The sequence below is a fragment of the Lissotriton helveticus genome, chromosome 3_1 (genome assembly GCF_964261635.1).
Source record: "Lissotriton helveticus chromosome 3_1, aLisHel1.1, whole genome shotgun sequence".
Classification (NCBI taxonomy): Eukaryota; Metazoa; Chordata; class Amphibia; order Caudata; family Salamandridae; genus Lissotriton; species Lissotriton helveticus.
Window position 1 is genome coordinate 799717002 of NC_136061.1, and position 12018 is coordinate 799729019.

At 45.1% G+C, this 12018-nt stretch overlaps 1 protein-coding gene across 3 annotated transcripts in view; it reads left to right on the plus strand.

The window, feature by feature from the left end:
• The first annotated feature begins 2320 nt into the window (after positions 1-2320).
• Positions 2321-12018, plus strand: part of NUCB2 (nucleobindin 2) — a 449912-nt gene continuing 440214 nt past the window's right edge. Inside the window, exon 1 of one of the 3 annotated variants that reach the window (XM_078681045.1) lies at positions 2321-2662. The gene's annotated coding sequence lies outside the window, so the exon portion shown is untranslated. Of the gene's footprint in view, positions 2663-5179; positions 5339-12018 lie in introns of those variants that run through there. The other 2 variants (XM_078681047.1, XM_078681046.1) reach the window with 2 other exon arrangements.

Below are 12018 nucleotides of genomic sequence, written 5' to 3' on the forward strand. Positions count from 1 at the left end.
ATTAGGATCTCGGGCGGATCGCCCGAGATCCGTCCCCGCCCAGCACCCATTTCCCCCCGCCATATTACTATGGCGGGAGGACCGCGGCGGACGGAAAGACCGTCCGGCGCTTTTCCACCCGGTCAACAAGTCCACCGGGCGGAAAAGAGTTTAATATGGTGGCGGTGTCTGTTAGACACCACCCCAGCCATATTACCATGGGGGCAGAAACATGCCTTTCCGTAGCGGCATTGCCACCACGGAAAAGCATGCGGGAATTGCTTGCGGGGGCCCATTGGGGTACCTATGGTACCCCCTGCAGTTCCATGCACAACATGGCAGGCACTGCGGGGTGCCTGCCATGTTGTGCATGGAAGTGCACGACATGCCTTCCTGGAATTGTGGCGGGCGGTGCTGAGTGCCCCGCCCACCACAATGTCAGGAATGCAGGATGCCGCCTCCACTGGGGCGGGCGCATCTTAATGGCCCCCACGGGACCCCCGCCCTTATGGCGGGCGATCCCATTTAACGATAGGATGGCGGGCGGCTAATGACCCCTATGTGTTCAAGAATAGAGAGAAAATGTCAGGCTATATCGTCTGACAAATTTCTGCTTATTCCTTTAACAAGTAAATTGGTGTTTACAAAATTGCAGTTTCTAGTCCGTCGCACACTTCTGTACATCAATGAGAATATTAGGTTTACAGCTCACAGAAATGAAACAACCCAATCAGTATACTATTTCCCAATTATACCTAAAATAAGGAGGGCTGACATATGGCTAGCCCAGGCATTATATAGTAATGTCAACTCCTATCTAACTGTTCTGGCCCACAATAATACAATAACACTCAGCCGTGTGCAGTCAATTATAGGTCATGCAGGCTTGTTAATAACTACCTTTTCCTGCTTAATGCTTGTACCCTCACACAAGACCTGTCTGCTATGGGTCTTATCCATCACTCAGTACTGTACCAGCCCCTAAATCAGTCCTCACCTGCTGAACAGACATGGAAACTTGAAGCGATCTGACACATAAAGCTGGCCAATTGGAGGACTGCACTCCAGTCCAGTACTGCAGGTCCCAATTAGCTACATGTAATGTGTGCTGCTTTACATCTCACAATGGCACTCAGATATGCGATGCTAGTAACTAAGTCTAACTGAGCAGATCATACCAACCACTTCTCTCACCAAACATGCCTGCTCAGGACCATGAACTGTAAACAAAATATCAGACTGGACAACGTAGTGCAGTAGCCATATAAATAGATTATGATCATATGAAATACCACATAAAGACCTGCATAGTTTCTCAAAGCTGGTGCATACTGAAAAACCATTAAGTGCACAATTGTCTCAACCAAATATAAAGTTATTTTGACTTGTACTTATCTTAGTTGTCTAGTATATTATATACTATTGCTAGTGGCAGCTGGCATATATTGGAGGTGGCGAACGGGGAGGGTGGGTAAATAAAAAATGAAATTTTACTTACCTCCTTGCCGCGTCCTCATCGCGTCTCTCCTTCTCGTCCCTCCAGCCGGATCTTGAAGCACCCAGGCTCCCCTGAGCCAATCACAAACAACAATGCTATGCAGTGTTGTGATTGTTCTGAGCGCCACTATGGCGCTCTGCCAGGGAATGGGAGCCTGGGCATGTTCTCTACCCAGGCTATAGAGGCTATATGTGCACATGAAAGTTTGGCTGCCCGAGACTCCACCCCTGCTCTGTCAGCAGAGCAGCCCCGCACCACCCTGCAAAGCTGCTGCAACTTGAAAAAATATAATAACATTGAGTTATCATTTTAATTTTCCTTACACTGGTGAAAAGCAGTGGGGCGACACTTCTCCACTTTAGCGGAGGAGCCACCACTGACTACTGCGTGACCTACTCTGTTGTTTCTGTAAAACGTACCTTTTGTCCAGAATGTTTGTCCTGAATGTTGACCTTCTGTCCTGAATATTTGTTCTGAATTATGACACTTTGTTGTGAATTTGGATCCATGCCAGGTGGTCAACCTTTCGGCAGAACATTATTTAAATACAGATCTATTGTAAAAATCTATTCAACACGAAGAAACCATAAATGATATAAGACCAAACCAACTGAAACTGCAAAAATACATTTGTAACGCTTCTCACTTTGTCTTTTATTTGAGACACTCGCCCAGCTCGTTATCGCTTTGATCTCCTCGCCAATCCTGTGTGCCATTCTCTATTTGCTTTTCGCCTTCAGCACTCTGTACCATCGCATCGCAAATTAACATCCATCCTATTTCTCCTTTTCTTCGCAGAACGCAACGTGGCCCAATTATCCTTGTGCACGCGTTTTTATTTGTGCGCATGCGCTTCTCATATAACTCGAAACGCCTCGAAATTAAGTCGCAGCCGTGTGTTTTAGGGGTCGTGAACGCGTTGCGTTTCATGTGCCACCCGGAGTGTGTTCATAAGCCGTCCGCTGCCTTCCAGGTGCAGAACTAAAACCTCAGAAGGCATCACACACTTCCATAAACTCAGGTGTGCCTGGAGCACGCGCACAGAAGGACCGTCAAACGTCAATCCGTAACGTGCAAACGTCACAGGGTTTATCCTTTCATTGGACCCGGTTACTGAAGTTGTGGAGAAAATCAGTTTCCTAGTAGAGCGTTAGCACTGAGCGCGGAAGAGTAACGGCAGGGAAGGTAAGAGACAGGTGGAGGGACGTGGCATTTTAACTTCTGTTTTCTGTCCCTGTCATAGTAATAACTGGCTGTATTACATCGTCGCTGCAAATGCAATCCTCGATCCCACACTAAATACCCAGCGAACAGTGATTGCCCTCGGTAATTCCTTGTTCTCGCTATGTCAACACTCCTACAGCATTATCCGTCATAGCCATCCGTTGTTGTACAACTACTCCACACGCCTTAACGGCACCCACGGTGTTCCACTGTGATACGACTGACTGCCCTGCTATCGTCCACTGTCACTTGCTGCCCCTTTCCGTCTACCTTTACCTTCAATCACTCCAGCTTGGAAATACCCACTGCTTCTTGCTATCAACTTCTGTGCACTGTGACTTGGAGTCATGCTGTCATCCCACTACATCTTGCTGACATGCGTCTGCCCCTCATCAACTTCTGCACGCCCCTCCCTGATGCCCACCTCTCGCTTTTACTGTCTCCTTCTCATTTTGCTAGCCAGACTCGCATTCTTAACGCCACACTGCACCACAATGTACATTGCTTTCAGCACACCCAAATCACTTAAACTGCCCGTTAATATCCACCTGTGTCATCTGTTGCCCCCACTACAGTCACTGATAACCACGCTTTACATTCCATTCACTGGGAACATCGCCGCCAAGCACTACCCGTTATTGTCATAATCAGCCCATTGCTGGCATCAATGGCACCTTGGTCTGTCATGCCTTGTCCCTCGCTATCTGGTAGTCTGGTAGATCGAACACTGGTGTCTGGTAGATCGAAAGATGAGTATTTACTAAATGCGTGAGGTAGAAAAAAAAGAAATACAGTATAAATGCAAAGAGAGGTTAAGTAGAGAAAGATGAGGTAGAAAGAGGGGAAAGGTAAATGTAAATGTAAATGTATTGGACTTGTAAAGCGCACGGCTGCCCGTAAGCGTCCCGGCGCTTGCTTAGGGAACCCGTCCTGGTATTCCCCTGTGAGAAACCCCGGCAGGGTGTCCACAAGGTGAAAGCCAGGCATCCCGCCGCGAGGGGCCGTAGTGGAGATTAAGCAAGCTATTGCCCAGAGTCGCAGAGTGTGACCCCGTGAGTTGAGTAGGCACCAGAGCGAGAATTGTCGAGTCCGTGGAATTTTGAGCCCGAGACCCGCCGAGGCAGGGAATCGAACCCTGGTCCACGGTCAATCTCAGCTTCCGGGTCTGCCGCCTCTAACCACTGAGCCACGCTTCTCCATTCCACTGAGCCACGCTTCTCCATTGAAGAGCGTAGAGCGTGAGCCGTGGAAAGCAGCAGGAGGTAAGAGTAAGTTGCAACGAGGTAGAGAAGTTGTGCAGTGTAAAGAGGATCAGCAATGTAAGGAGGCTAAGATGATGAAACAAGGGATAAGTGAGGTATAGAAAGAGATATAGGTAGGAAGTTATGGCTAGGTATAGGTAGGCAGCGTTGGTGACAGAGAAAGAGATACACAAGAGAGAGGCAGACAGTGCGAGAGTGATCCTTGTGGCTGTACCAATCATTTTCCCGGAAGGGGGACATGAAGGTGTGGCACTTGGCAAATTGACCACTTTGTTTATGTTTAAAAAAATATTTGCATACCAGCAGCTATACTGCCCGCAGCGAGTAATTTCAATGAGTGAGCTCGAATGTTCCAAATGCTGCCACCCAAGACATTTCTGAAAAGTAAATGTGGAAAATTGGGCATTTTAAAAAGCGTTTTCTTCATATAATACATTTTCCCTTTATTGCCTTTTCCTCCCCTTTTTTGCTCTCTCATCCTATCACAGAAGCCCTCCCTTTCTGTAAACATAACATGACTTTGTGTCTCACCTCTCCTTCAATTCCCTTCTTATTGCTCTCTCCTCCACTTTCTCTTCCTTTCTCCTCCTCTCCCTTCCTTTATCTTACTGCATTTCCTTTCTCTCTCATTTCCTCCTTTTCATTTCTCCTAGTTCACTTTGTTCACCATACCTCCTCTCTGTCTCCCTTCTACTCCTAACCCATCACGTGGTGCTCTTGGAGAGTCTGGTTGGTCAGCCCATCTCATCCTGTTTCTCAAGGAATGTCTGACTGATCAGCCCCACTGTATGTTACTCTAGAAAAGTCTGACTCTGCGACCCTACGCACTCTGTACTCCTCTCTCACGCCTCAGAAGACACTGTCCATGGAAATTGTTTTTTTATGTATCTTTTATGTACAATTGGATGTGTACTTTGTATTAAGTTGTTACATGTGAGTTATGTCTCCGTTGTACATGCCTCGTGTTACTGTGCCTGTTGCTTTTGCTGTCTCGCCTTCTACTGTTCGGATTATGACTCATTGTAGAGTCTTCTGGCTCTTTTCCTTGTCCATTTGCGATGTCCTTCCTTCTTGCGGACTAATTTGGTGTTCATTTATCTGTTTTTTAGAGAGAAGTTTCTTTTGCTGCGTCTTATCCTTGTTATGCTGGTTTGAGTTATGGGCATACTTCTTCTATTTATGGGACTGGTGTACATTTTTCCCTCTTACTCTCTCCAGATTTCCTCTGAGATCGCTGCATTTTGATGCCGACCCTGTCCCTTTGCTAGCCCGTTGATGGTGCCCCAAAACTCTTTGCTGTTAGGTTGTTTGCTGGTCTGCAGTAGCTTTTCCCATAGCTCTTCTTCGAACCTCCTTTCAGCCTTCCGACAATCAGGTTTGTATAGTTTCCGTGTTGAGTTTAGTTGGGCTTTGCTACCAATGCCAATTTTCTTACTTCCCTCGTGATTTTTCTTTTTGCTTCATGCATCTCTGTGCTGAACCAGGGTTTACTTTCTATTCCTCCTATGACCTCCGATCCTTCTATTCCTATGTATGGTACGGGTTTTGCTGGGAATTTTGTTAAAAAAGCTCTTGTTAATGCTGCCCAGTCCAGTTTGTGCGGGAGTTGGTCATTTTTTCTGTCTTCCAACATTTTTTGCATGCTGATAAACCACAGCCATTATTTGCACCGTGCTAGTTCCACACCATTTTAATCTTTTTAGGTTGTAACTCTCTGGTTTTAGTATCCAGTCATTTGTAGTGCTTGTTTTTTTTTAACTTAAATTCTATTCTGAAGACCTGTGGAAGGTGATTGCTTTCTGAGCGCGGGAGTATTTGAAATTGGCTCACCAAAGGAAATACGTCTTTACCTACTGTAGTGTAGTCTATGGTCGATTGATGCTTTCCACTAAAACATCATTGCTGCTGGGCTGTCCTCACTTGTTTTGCCGTTCAATATCGTTAGACTTTGCTTTTCCAACTGTTGTAAAATTGGCTACAAGATCCGTGCCTTAATCCTTACTTTTTTGTTGTGCCTGACACGGTTTGTGTTAGTTTCTGGTGATTATCATGTTCCCATGTTGTTATAGGTTTTGCATCAGCTTTACTAAGTCCATCAAGATTGCCATCCTTTCTTGTTTCTTTGCTTTACATGGGTGTATGTATACGTCTTCTGGGTGGCTATTACAGCTTCCAACCTTAATGACCAGTATCTGGCTTACTCCTTAGTCTTTTTCTTCCAGTGACCACTTGTACTTTGTGGAAATATATATGGACATACCCCCTCCCTTGGGGTGTCCATATGACGAGGTCCTTTCTGCTAGTGTGTAGTACTCTGGGAATCCAACTGTGGGTACTGATTTTGGGCTCCTTGTTTACAGTAGTAGAATAATTTCAATGTTTTGGAGGAATGACAAAGGGTTGTTGTCTTGTGGCATTACCGTGAAGCCATGGACATTACACGAGCATGCACTGATGTGCTCGTTTTTGTTGGACCACTTGATACTGTAGGTGAGTTTTTTTCCCCTCAACTTGGTTACTTGCATGAGGACCAACTGAGATCTAGGGCTATGGGGATCCATGTCCAGTCTGGCTTGGCTTCTACTGTAGGATCCAGCCGGGCCTGTCTTTGCCCTGCATGAGGTGAGACGTATGCCAGTATTATCCGGGGATTGGGAGAGAAACGTCTAGCCCCTGGTAAAACTGATTTGAGTGATTTTTGTTGGCCTGACTCATGTTAGGGGTGGGCGATATACAGGAACACGGTGACCCGGGAGTTCCACGAATAGCGCGCACCTCGCGTGACTTTACGCACAAGAGATAAAAGAGGGATAGAGAGTTATCCCCTCTCTCTACTCTTCCCTCCGCTTTGATTTACTAACCTTGATGATAGATGGGGTTATCCGCTCCACTACAGTTTCACGTAAAGAGCTCCTGGGATTCCTGTTAAATTACAAAATAACTGCAGTGTCCGTCACTACTACTTTTATACTTGAACTGGTCAAGTGCCCCACCTGGTCGGAAGTATCAGCGGCAGAGCGACCTTCAACATATACGCAGTCAATTTGGAGCCCTGAAGATTCGCGCAAGCGATGAAACACGTGTCGGCTGGCTGCTGTTGAGTACATGAAAATTAAAGAATTGAAGACTACATTTTCTGTTCTGGAAATCTCTGCTTTTCTGCTGCTGTACTTTTATTTTTTTATTGCATGTCAATACTACTCAAGTTTTATTGAATATCAGATGGGTGTGCATAGGGTTTGTTTTTTCCGTGGGCGATATATTTATTCATTTTTTGCAACTAAGGATAAGGGTGTTTAGGGGTCTGATATTTTTTTAAGTGATTCTCCAGCTTTCAAATAGCTAAGTGCAGGAGCATATACTAAGTCTACAATTTCTTTTGTTTTCCAGGTTTGTAAGGTTGATTCGGTTTGGTGGCTATTTTCTGTTGGCTGAAATTCTACTGCTCATAAGTCAGATGAAGCGATGCCTCTTAGTTCCGGAATCTCCCCGAACAGTTTCAGAATATTTCCTCTATTTAGGATGTCCCGATTACCTTGTGTGAGATATTCAGACTGGAACAAGAGTTTGCTTTGGCTGTCCCCAATTCTTGATGATGATTCCTGCAGGGAGTGTGAATTTTTTGACTACTGATTTTGATTGTTTGTGGTTGTCTAACCGGGTCTAAGCCAGATCCAAAGTGATCCCCTTTTGTGTTGAATTGGCAAAACCTGCTTTCCCTACATACTGTAGACCTGTTTGAGTAATTGATTCTTCCATGTGAAGCTCTGAGGATTTTGGCCAGGCTGGCAAATCCGATCATAGCCAGTTTTGGTAAATGATATTGAATTCTGTCTGTCGTTCTGAATATTTAGCATTTTGGAGTGTAGCTGAGTTTGGTGAGTCATTGTTTCTGGGCTTCCCTCCTGGAGTGAGTTGATTGTCGGTAAACCCTTTTTCCTTTGTTTCCGTTTGCCAGACAGCACTTTGCTTGTTTAGATATAAATGTCACCTCTCGGTGATGCCCCCTCTTAGGCTAGATTCTGGGAAGAATTGTTATTTCTGACTTATTGGGCTTCAAACTGTCTACATGATTGAGATTTTGTAGGCTTTTATATCTCAAATGATTTATTGTAGTGGACAGTCTGATCTGTGACTACCCTTCCTGAGTTATTAGTGCTATTCAATGATATGTTGGGTATAGAGAGTTATTTTGGTGGCTTACTGTGGTGCACAAATATTGGGTAATTTTGTTTGAAGCCTTTCGATGCCGGATGCAGGTGTTTGTGCCTTGCCCTCATTTGTTGCTTTTTGTTAGCTTGTTGGTAAGGAAGGTGGAATTTGTCGAGGACTGGTACATGTCACGGCCTGTGCCTGTTTGTTTTTCCTCTTTCATCTCTGCTGTTTCTGTCAGGAACTGGCATTTGCCGGGACCTTCCTGTGGCACAGCGTCCTCTCCTGATGGTACTGATATTGAATTGCCCATGTGATATGTATTGCTTTGGTGATATTTGGGGCTGCCCCTCTCTGAGTCTAAAATTAGGGAGAGGATTTCTGGATGCAAAGCCAGTTTGTCTATTATTGGTCCGCAGGTACAGGTTCTTGGTGGTGGCATTGATGGAAGGTGAAGGGCTTCTTGGGCCCTTGTTGTTGAGGCTTCGAATTTTTGGTTGATGCCGGCAATATGGACCGCAATCAGGTGCATTAAATCCATCTGAACGACAAGCTTGTCTGATTGGAAGTTCAAGACTTCAGTTGTTTGCTGTAGTGCTGGTAGTAGTGTTTCCCACCATTGCGTATGTGCGGTGCTTGCCTATTGATGTCAATGAATCGATTTTACTTGTTGATGATATTGTGAAAGATGACGAGGAGCGTTGCCTACTTTTTGGAGATGGACCATTCTCTCTGTTAAATTGGGCTATTGCAGTTGAAGTTTATTTTCAGGAGCCACGTTCATGTTGCTTTCCGAGGCGGAGTTGTTGCTATGGGTTTTATCTTTGGTGACTTAAACTGATTTCCACTTTGTGGCGACTGTGATGGTACTTCTTCCTAACCTGTCTTTCTGGTTTGTGTTGCTCAGTTATTGGAAAGGGGACATGGTTGAACTTTATGTGTGCCCTATGGGCTGGATTCGGCAGTGCATAGTGTTTTGCATTCCAGTGCTTGCAGAAGGTCTGTATCATTTGATATTGAGATTGAGCATGACCACGTGTCATCCATTTTAGAGTCCCGTACCGCTCTGTTAGCGTAGGAGTCATTAACTGTGATGCATTTGGTTCCTGGGTAAGTTCCTGTAATTGAGTCATTTAGACAACCGGTTTATTTAAAATAGGTGGCAGTTTGCTGGCGTGCACCTGTGCAATTACCTGTAAAGTTTTGCTGTTTGCAACTAACCCCTGCGGACTGGGCTTCTCTAATACTTGAGGCATCCAAGTTTGAAGTGGCTTGTTTGGGGTGCCTTTATCTGTGCTTTTTCTGTAAAGAGACTTGTTGAGTCAGAATTGGTGTGCTTGTCTGGTTTGGATATTTTTTGTGGGGTGATGGGACAAGGGAGTCATGGCGCTTCCTCCTGCGTGGCGACTTTCAGGAAAGAACATTTTTGCTGTGGGTTTATTTTCCCAAAGTAGGATACTATTATTTCTGGGTGGGCGGAGCTACTTCCAGCATCTCTTTTGGTGATTTCACTTTTTTACTTGTTGTGTTTGTCTTCCTTGGCGATGCTCGCCTTCGGGGCTTGCTAGTCGGTGGTTTACGGAGCTTCCCTGATCTCATGGTTTTCTGGGGAGTGTCTGTGACTGGTTTGCAGTTTTATTGGTACTGAAGAAGGTTTCGCGTGCCTGTTTTATTCTGCTGTTTTGCTGGTAACTTCAATGATGGTACTTCCTGTTGGTAGCCTATAAGGACTAGTGTCCAGTTCTGGTTTGGTGTGTTACTGCTTTGAAGCTATTCTTGGTGTTCTGCAGTAGTGGCGCACAAGCGCACAGTGATGTTTTGTGAGCTGACTGCTTTTCCTCGCTACTGTGCAGGGGACTAGTATGCTGAATTTGTGCGGCCAAGCTTTTAGGGGTGATGTGGTAGAGGGGCACAACAAGCGCGCAGTATTTTGTGGGATGACAATCACCTCACCTCTAAAGTGCCGTGTTATACCGTAATGAAGGGCACTAGTACACTATGAGCTGCCAATCATTTTTGATGTGGTTTTTTTTAATGCAGCTTTTTGTCAATTAAATTAGGCCGTTATGAGGGCTTTAATTTCCTGTATCGAGATTGTGGGCTCCTAGTGCTAGTGGCTGCTATCTCTGTTATCCAGTTTTTCCACTGTGTTCAATAGAAGTTAATGTGGCAGTGAGTTGGCTGGGTGAGACGTATCTCGTTCCGGTGTGGAAACCAGGCCCAGGTCCGCGTAGGAGGAGTACTCTGTGGGCCGTGCCTCCTCATTGGCCCACCTGCATCCTGGGAACCATGGGGCAAGTGGGTTGACAACGGGAGTGATGGCGGCAACAGCGCACATGAGCCGTTATTGGCCTGAGGCTCCACGGCTACCCCGGCAGGACTGTGCTATCCGTCCTGCACTGCTACCGCTCTGTCGGCGGCAGCTCTACACTGTTTTCCCCTCCATATGCTGGCCCTGCTCGGCCAGGGAGGCCTTGAATCGATCTAAGGCAGCGGAATCATGGGGCTGGTGCCAGAAGCTGCGGCCAGAGGCCAGAAGCTGCGGCCTTCCTGCGTCCCCTCCCTCACCCTTAATCCGCAACCAACTCATCAGCACGCTAATGCTTCTGCTTCAACAAGACCGCCGTACCAACTGCAGAGTAATTGTACCTAGAATCGATCAAGGTGTATATCACCACCTACAGGTCAGTGGAGAATGACAAGCCAGTCTCATTTAAAGAAGCAAATAGCTAATTAGGAGATTATGCAAAGGCGGCTTAACTGAATTTTCATTTGAAGGCATACCTTGGCCTTTGCAGGGTTTGCATCTTTTCTGGTAATGCGCCCATTGTTTGTTGCCTCTTATTCTGCAGTGTGTGTGTGTTTTGTTTGGATAAAGAGATTACTGTGATTGTTGCAATCTTTGGAGGGAAACCTGTTACAGCCCGGCAGTCAGTTTGCTAATTGAATTGACTGACAGTCTGTGGCAGAGTACTTTCATTAATGGGCAGAATTCTTCAGTTTATTGGCTACCTCTGTGTATATATATCTGTGGTACACTGACAGGACTGAGAAGAAATGCTTCCTAATTCTTAGTCCAGCTGAAGGAAAACACAAGTAGGGAGTTTTGGCACTGCTGCTAGACTTTGGAAACGTGTTACGCAGATACTCTAAATATAGTAATGTTTAGGGGTAGGGAGGAGGTTTTAGGGTTCAGGGATGGATAGCCCATAGGCATAGAAAGGGGTTGTTTAAGGTTAACGGAATGGCAATTTTCAATAATAAATTGAAATTCAAATTCATTCAGTATAGAACAAATATAAGTATTAAAAAAAAATGTATATTTTTGGCTTAAATTAGTACTTACAAACTTACCTGTGAAGTAAAGGCACTTAGGATATAAAAATATTTGATGTAATGTACTCCACATGTGATGACTTGCGAAGTAACACTGGCTATTCGATAAATAGGATATTACACTGTATCTCTGTATGGTTTATTTCATGTTGTTCCATGTGCTTTAGCAATAAATCATGGTATCTGACAGTAACCAGAGCACAAACCTGTACTGTGGGATAACAATACAATGGGCATCATGAGAACAACCCCAGTGTTTTTACTTAATGCTCAACTGTGGTTGTGACTATAGATTTGATTTTTTTCATCGTAACAACAAATGTTTTACTTTGTGTTTCCTAGATCATTTGTAGCAAATAACACAATTATTCTTACTTGCAGGACATTGATAACTATTTTTACAATAGCTTAAGTGCCGAGTGTGTGTATATGTGCTCAGTGTACTATTTATTATCAATGTTGAGTACGGGGAGGGCCATCCTTCACAAGAGGCGGATCCTTGTGTGGGTCATGATGTCCCGTTACTCTATCAACAATGGTAATCGCTAGCATTACATTCTTCACATC